The sequence below is a fragment of the Rhincodon typus genome, chromosome 19 (assembly GCF_021869965.1).
Source record: "Rhincodon typus isolate 14 chromosome 19, sRhiTyp1.1, whole genome shotgun sequence".
Taxonomy (NCBI): Eukaryota; Metazoa; Chordata; class Chondrichthyes; order Orectolobiformes; family Rhincodontidae; genus Rhincodon; species Rhincodon typus.
This window is the reverse complement of record NC_063350.1, coordinates 33214311-33222754: the sequence shown is the minus strand read 5'-3', so window position 1 is coordinate 33222754 and position 8444 is coordinate 33214311. Positions and strand designations below refer to the sequence as shown.

Genomic DNA, 8444 nt, shown 5'->3' with positions numbered 1-8444 from the left:
GATGCTGCTTGGCCTGCTGTGTTCATCCAGCTCTACACCTTGTTATCTCAGATTCTCCAGCATCTGCAGTTCCTACTATCTCTGATAGATTTTTTTTTACATTTTAATTAAACACCCAATTAACAAATTACTACAGCAGTGTAACAATTATTAAATATAAGAAAAGGTAGGAAACAAGGGAGGGCTAAATCAAAATGCAGTTGGTAGGGGAAATATTTCACTCAAGCTCTTGTAGTATGCACCACTCTATAAAAACTGCTCTCAATCAACTCTGGAGCTTTCTGTTTGACATTCACAGGGAGCCTTATTTCCTACCATAGACAACAATCATAAAGTCAAAAGTGGGGATATTCACTGATGACTGCAAAGTGTTCAGCCCTTGTTGCAACTCCTAAGATACTGATTCAGTCCCTGTTCAAGTGCAGTAAGAGACGGCCAATCTGGATAGATAAACAACAATAAACATTCGCGCCACACAAATGGCAGGCAATATCAATCTCCAACAAGACAAAATCAAACCACTGGCCCTCAATATTTAATGGCATTACCACCAGTGAAATCTCCTCCTGTCAATATCCTGGAAGTTACCAATGACCAGAAACTGAACTGGTCCAGCCATCTAAATACTGTGGCTGCAAGAGAGATCAGAGGCTAGGAATTCTATGGTGAGTAACTCACACCCATCATTTGCATCATTTTCAAGTCACAAGTCAGGACTGTGAAGGAATACACCAGACTTACCAAAAATTGAATTTACTACAATATAGGATTACACGCCAAATAGATGTAGCTTGCAATAGTTAGAACTAAGCAATCACAAAACCAATGGATCAAATCTAAGCTCTGCAATCCTGCCACAAGCAGTCATGAATATTGGTGGGCAATAAACCAGAGGAGGTAGGCCCACAAATAATCTATCCTCACAGAGAGGGGGTAAGCCTAGCACAGAATGCCAAGTACTAGGTTGAGCATTTGCAATGATCTTCAGCCAAAACAACTGAGTAGGTGATCCATTTTAGTATGCTGCTGAGGTCCCTACCATCACCAAGTCAGTATTCAGCCCAGAGCCAGGCAGGTTAGCAGGAGTTTCACCAGTTGTACTACAAACTCTTTGGTTACTGTCCTCAGTACAGTTGCATAGTACAAACAAATCGTTTCACATATAAAGTTTAGAAATTAGTTTTATTGATTTATCTCCTGAAACAACTGGTGATTTTTTTTCTGAAACACAAAATCTGCCCAGAGATCAACTTGCTAACAAATAAGAATCCTGAATTATACACCTACAACTGAAAGTAATCAATTGTGGAGCTTCCTGATTTAACTAGTTACAAAAAGCTGCTCAAATGCTGTGCCGCAATCATACTTTGAATTTGAGTTGAACAAATAAGTTTGGATAATAGCTTCCGCCACCACATGCACAATGAAAGATGTTGGAAATAAGAAACCATTTCTTTTAAAGAATCAAACATCATGATTGTGTTATGCAAAGCTTTAGTCTCTTTTGGTGTACACCCAACTGCCCAGAGCTCACTTTCTGGAATTATTACTGATATTGGGTTACATTTATAATTGTGAAAAAATGTATATTCCATTTCTTCGGGTTTCATTAATCAAATGCAAAAGCAGCTCTATTTACTTCTATGACTCTTCAATATGTCTTACTTTTGGCAATATGATCTTGACAAGCATTCCAACACACATATGTGCCTTCAGATTCCAAAACCACTGAAAATACAGTACACTGAAAAGTGAATTTTTTCCAAATGCTACGTTTACTAATCCCAAATCTTCAGCTGTGCAAATTCACGGTTGTGAATGTGTAACGGAAGTATAAACAAATACTATTCAGTCCACAACGCACTTACACATTTTTGAGATTGGCCTAATGAAAATGTCCTCCTAGAGGAAAAGTTTTAAGTTAAACAACATCAATAAACAGAGCAAGGGCGTAGATGTAATGATGCAACAGCACCCAAGAAGCCTGAAAACATTCAGAAGACAGCAGCCTCATCATTTGGTATGCCATCCATAGATATTTACTCCCTCCATCACTACCACACAGTTGCAGCATTGTGTACTATCTACAAGACACTATAGGAATTCATCAACGTTCCATAGAAAGCATACTCCAACCCCACAGCCACCATGACCTAGAAGGACAAGAGCAGAAAATGCAGAGGAACACCATCACCTGCAAGTTCCCCAGCAAGCCATTCATCATTCTGACTTGGAACCATATCATATTTCTTCTCTATCACTGAGTCAAGATCCTGGAAGTCGATAATGTGTCAAATCCAATGCCTTCAACTGAAAGTCCTGATGAAGCATTGGAAAAGGTCTCACTTTACACATCGTGATAGCCACCTTTTCCAAAAAGCTGGTGTTGAAGAAGTGGCACACCACCAAATTCAATGTGCATGCTCAGCCTATAGTAAATTATGTACTTTAGTGTTTGACAGTTATAACAAACCAGATATCATAGACAGTGGGTCGCTGAGGTTTTGAAGTTTGAATGACTCTGACACTATATGAAAGCCCAACCTTACAAATCAAATGGGACATCAAAAGAACAAATACAGGGTGTCCTCCTAATCAGATACTTAAGAAAAACAGCAGCTGAAGGGAGGCAAGAACACCAGGTAAAGACCCACAAAGAGTGCTGAAAAAGCAAAAATGTGTTGTAGTTCTTCTCCTGGCCCACCAGCAGTCCTACCCCAGACCCAGGAAACTGACCTGTTCCGATTTCCATGAACCACCAATCACCACACTCTTAACTAGAGCTATCCATTATCCCACATTCCAATATTCCCACTGACCCACACACTTTAGCCTGGTCTCCCACACTCAATGCCTTTCACAGCCCTCCACACTGTCTCAACTTCTCCACCCCTTGCAATATCGCCCTCCTTTGACTCTATGCCCACAACTTGTACCATAGGGTTTCCCTTCAACAGCCTCAAAATGTCCGGCATTTGGCTGGGAAATAAAATAAACAATTTAATTGAGGAACTGACATTAAATTCTGGCTTTCAGCACTGTTGAAATTCCTAGCAGCACAGGCGACCATCTACCCAATTACTCCATAAATATTGGAATTATTGACATGAAGGTGGCAGCAGACGTCTCATCACAACCAGGGCCTGAATTTGTGAACATGTGGTCTGTTGAGCTAAATATCATATCAGATGGAGTATCTACTCTTTAAATTATATGGGCAGCAATAAGGAATTTGTAGCAGGAATATTGTATAATTAAGTAATTAAGTATTATAAAATACTGTACAATTCTACACCTCTTTGCATAAACGTAAAGTGACAACACAGCAACAACACTCATAAATTTTCATTCAACAATGTCTTGTTAGATTAAATGCCCAGTAATAACCAGAGCACCTTGACTCTCAACATCAAGCTCAGTTTTGTCCAGCATATAAGAAGTTTGATAATTGTTCAGCATGGAAGTTTGATCATGTGCCTACAGAACCTGGATATTTTCCTGGATTTACATTTAATCTCAATGTTTCTCATTTTCCATGATGTAAACTTTCAATTGGAAATTTTTCCCTTGCAATGTTCATCTCGTCACTGATTGTTCTGGTGCAAGTTTCAGTGGCATTTAGCTGGTTATGCTAACATTTCACATTTTGTGGGGACTACCCTCCTTTATAAGACTAGCATTGTAATCTAAATACGGTTGATCAGTTTACTTTTTGTAAATTGACTCATCTTCTGTCTGCTGTCTAACAAAGTTATTTCTCCAGCAGGAAGTCAAAGCTTCCAACTTAGCTTTGCGTTGTTCTCCAAAATGCGCTACGGAACTAAGGTTATGAAAATAAATATGGAACAATACGAAACAGTAACAATTTACTGTTGTGAAAAAAGGGCATATTCGTTGCTGCAACTAACTAGTTATCCATTATAAACAGTTTACATTTTGTTGCTAGAAAATCAAAGTGTCCAAAGGTGTTATGCTTACTGATAGATCGCTGCTTAAAACGAACAAGAGCATTTCTGAACACTGGCATGAAATAATCAGAGGTAGTTTTGTGGCGTTTGGGTAAAGCATACAATGCATAATTCAACAGGCTTCCTCAAGTAAATCGGCAATGGACTGAACTAGCATCAGCTTAGCAGTTGTGTACTGGATTAATGAACCAAAAAGACAGGCTCTGGGAACAAAGATATTTCAAAAAGGTTTTTGAAATAATAAGGGAATAGGGAAATTGGTGGCATTGTAAAATTAACATAATATTCTTTAACTCACTGAATCACTGACTCACTGACATTCGGCTTGTGAATGCACTTACACTCAAGTACTCATTAACCACTGGAGCAATGATCTAAGCACCTAGTTTTTTTTCATGTTAATTAGTTGCAATGTTTTTCTACATGACTGGAGTGATGTGTAAAATTTTCATCAGCCAGTTTTTGCAACCACAACATGCATAAGCAGTCCTGAATATGACATTGTATTTTTTAGTGTACTGTATCATATCATTACTGTTAGCAAAGAAATGGCACCTGTTTAACAAGCTCATCACTAACTGATTTCAATTTTGAGAAATTGTAAACCCACACCCAAAACCTTGCATTCTAATCAAGAATGGGCACACCTTTTTTCAAACCCAAAGAAACAAATTGACTGAGACATTAACAATCTGCAACTGACCAATTTTATTATTAAATGACTGTGTGAAACAATTCCCACTTACAAGTGCCAGCCAAAAAGATTGCCAAATCCAAAACAAACCAGCATAAGACTGCTTAGTCAAATGAGAGTGCAGTTCAAGTTTTTGAATTATTTTGACAGATAATTAAAGTTTATTGAAGAAGTTAAGACTGTCATCTCAGCTGGTGTAGTACTAAATATTAACTTTTATTTTTGTTAAATCTACTTGCATTTATTTTTAAATTATGAATGGTATACTTGAAGAAACACTAATCTCAAACCAGACAACTATCAACCCAATTTTCATTCAAGCTGTCCCCTCCTGCCCCTCCAAATTAGTCCCAAATGTTTCACAGGCACTCTCTTTTGGAATCTGAATACAAAAACATATCGATGGTGACAAGGTGTATATACTTAATTATTTACATAATCAATTTGATACAGAAAGCTAATTAAAGCGTTTTTCTTTATCGTCAATAAGTCTATTTAATATTTCCACTGACTGGGGAGAATGGAAACATATACTGTACAGATAAAAATGTACAAAAGTCCATGCAAAATCTATGGTATTTATATTATTAGCCATTGCTAAGAATGCAAGGTACGGTTGACTTCACTCAAATTCTGCGCCCTTAGGTAATTTAATAAAGATATAAAACAGCAGAGGGAATAATTGCATGCTAGCATTAAATGGAATTAAGATAATCTTTTTAGGATTTCATTTCTTTGTAGCTAATTGCCTCCTACAGCTCTACAGCATGCCTGCGCCATTTTTTTAATATCAGTATGTTCACATGTCATGTTTCAAAAGGCGCACCAACCCACGTGTGTTGCATTTTAATAACTTTGCGCTGACAGTGTAATCCTACGGCAACAACAGAAGCAAAAGCCGCTCTCAAGGTTTTATCTACTCTATTTACAATCGCCACAATCAACCGCCGAAATGCAAGCGGGGCCGCAACCATACTTGACGGTGCGACCACACATTGATGGACAGCAGTCAAGACCAATCCAAGGTAGAAGAACTAGCACCGTGGTGGCCAAGTCACCTATCAGCGGCGCCTGTGGGCGGGGATTGCCCGCCAGCGAGTTGGGTTGAGGCAACAAAAGGCGTTGGGGTGGTCAGCCCCGCGATCGGCAGCGACGCAGCTGACGCCGCCGTCCGTAACATTCGACGCCGTCCAGCCCGTCTGCGTCCTGACGTCCCGCAGACACCAACGGACGGCACCCGCCGCGGCGACGACACGGCCCGATCTTCAATGGAAACGCACCGGAACGGTCACTTATTACCTTGTGCGTCGCGGGGCGCCGGAGAGCGTCTTATTAAAACCCAAACCGAACATCGACCGGGTCACTGGCGGCAACGTAACTGTTTCTGGAGCGCGCGCGCGCAGGCTGTGCGCAAGGGACGTCAGGCTCGTGACGCACGCTGGGGTGCGACGTACATAGACGTCAGTGCGTCACGGGAAATCGGTGGGAGAATTGTGATGAAGCTGCAGAGGGAGCAATGGTGATAGTTGAGTCCAGTGCCTGGGATGACAGCTCAGACCACCCCTACAACACACACCATAATACAAGAGAAGACCACCAAACCTCACACACATACTAATACAAGATCAGAACATCTGTCAGCCACACACTGTAATACAAGATCAGATCAACCATCACACACACTAAAACAAGATCAGACTACCACACCTCAAACACACACATACACACACACACACACATTCTAATACAAGCTCAGACCATCCACTACATTTTGATGTGGTCTTCCCCAACATTTTAAACCTTTGAAATAGTCATGCAAAACATCTCTACAAAATGAGAAGTTGCTGGAAAAGCTCAGCAGGTCTGGCAGCATCTGTGAAGAAAAAAATCAGAGTTAGCATTTCTGTGGTGACCTTTCCTCAGCACAGGAGGAACATTCTGAGTAAGGGTCACTGGACCCGAAATGCTAACTCTGATAATTTTCTTCACAGATGTTGCCAGACCTGCTGAGCTGTTCCAGTAACTTCGGTTTTTGTTCCTGATTTACAGCAGCCACAGTTCTTTTGGTTTTTGTTCCCTGTACAAAATGGCCTGAGCAGTTGCTATTAGGAAAAATTCCATTCAGCCTTTGATAAGAAACCTTAAGAGACTATTAACTGTTCTCAATTCTGTACCGGCAGATAACACTTCAACCGCCGAGCTCATGGCAGGGATATGGGACAAATGCAAGCAAATGGGACTAGTTTGGTTTGGGAAACCTGGTCAGCAGGGATGAGTGGGACCAAAGGGTCTGTTTCCATGCTGTATGACTCTATAATAAAGGACAGCAGTCCAGACATTAGCAGGTCAGTTAAGGACCAATTGCAAAGCAGAGAAAGAGAGCATCATGGTCAAATTATCATAAGCAACATGCACAAGGCTTTAGAACATGAAATGATTTTGAGCCACAGGACATCTTTGATCGTGGAGACTGTTGTGCAATGTTTTCCGTTATAAATTGCAATGTTCACATTTATGATGGAAACTACTTATGTAAGCTTGTCACACTGTAATTACAACCTCGCCACACGCAGCTGTTGCAGCATGGTGTGAGGGTGTAATTATAATGATATATTTACAAAGGCAATTTCCAATAGAAATGTGGACAATGTAATTTATTATATGTTGCACAAAGATGAGAGCAAATATGTGATTTTAAAATGATGCCTGAACTATGTCTGCATCCCTGAGCGTACAACTACCTCCCATCCTACACCACTGCTTCTCCATGAGATGACACTTGATTTTGCTGTTTTAAATAATTTGATGACATAATATTCAAACTGACTTAAGGATTCTGGTCATTGTCAATAGTGCAAAATGAAATTTTGGATTTTCATTTGTGCAGCCCCTCATCACATTCAATATGAGAGATCAAGTTAATGATGTATATGACGTGTGAAAGCTGTGATAGTTAACCCTCAACTGTTAATCAATCAGCAATCTCATTCTTCTATGGTTCTAGTAATCCAAGACATCTGAGGTGGCTATATGGAACTGAATTGTTTGTGTAAAGTTTAGATGATAAATCTAATAATTCTGATTGACATTTCCATTTCTACTTCTATTTTTTGGGCCTTAAAAAAGAACAATTGCAAACAATTTTCCTTTATACACACTATTGCCTACAATAAAAGCAAGATGTAAGACCTTGTGACACATCCAAATCCTTCAAAATCAGTTTAACTGAATATCAAGTACAGCTGATTATGTAAAGATACTTTGTTCAAACATGTTCTGAAGGTTTTTCAAACCAATTGTGTTGGATATGAGGCACAAATCCCTTCCTACTTAACAAACCTAAAGGCAGAATATGTTGGTTGCTGAAACAACATGGGCTGTGACGATAAACATAGCTATTTCTTCTTCCCTCTAGGGTCAAGAATGATTTGTTTCCATGCCACGGGGGATAACAGGAGGAGGAAGGTTTTGGATTCTGCAGTGGCTGAATATCCAATCCAAGAGCTGCAGACTCTGCCACCAGTGGGGCAGGTGGTGTTTGAGGAGGTGGGTGGCGGGGCAGTCTGCATTCTGCATGCTTTTTCTACTGCCTCCACATGCTCCACTCAGTGCTGCTCAACGTGGTTGGTGTCTTCATAGATGCTTCTCCAATTTGTGCATTCTATGGCAAGCAATTCCCATATGTCAGAGGGGATGTTACATTTGTTTAGGTAGGCTTTCAAGGTATCCTTGGAGCATTTGCTCTGCCTTCCTGCTGATCACTTACCATTGTGGAGCTCAAA

At 40.1% G+C, this 8444-nt stretch overlaps 1 protein-coding gene across 2 annotated transcripts in view; it reads right to left on the bottom strand.

Annotated features, from left to right (window-relative positions):
- gmeb2 (glucocorticoid modulatory element binding protein 2) overlaps positions 1 to 6074 on the bottom strand; it is a 51283-nt gene extending 45209 nt beyond the window's left edge. Inside the window, exon 1 of one of the 2 annotated variants that reach the window (XM_020519009.2) lies at positions 5962 to 6074. The gene's annotated coding sequence lies outside the window, so the exon portion shown is untranslated. Of the gene's footprint in view, positions 1 to 5720 lie in introns of both variants that reach the window. The other variant, XM_048608274.1, reaches the window with a different exon arrangement.
- Between the last annotated feature and the right edge of the window lie 2370 nt (positions 6075 to 8444).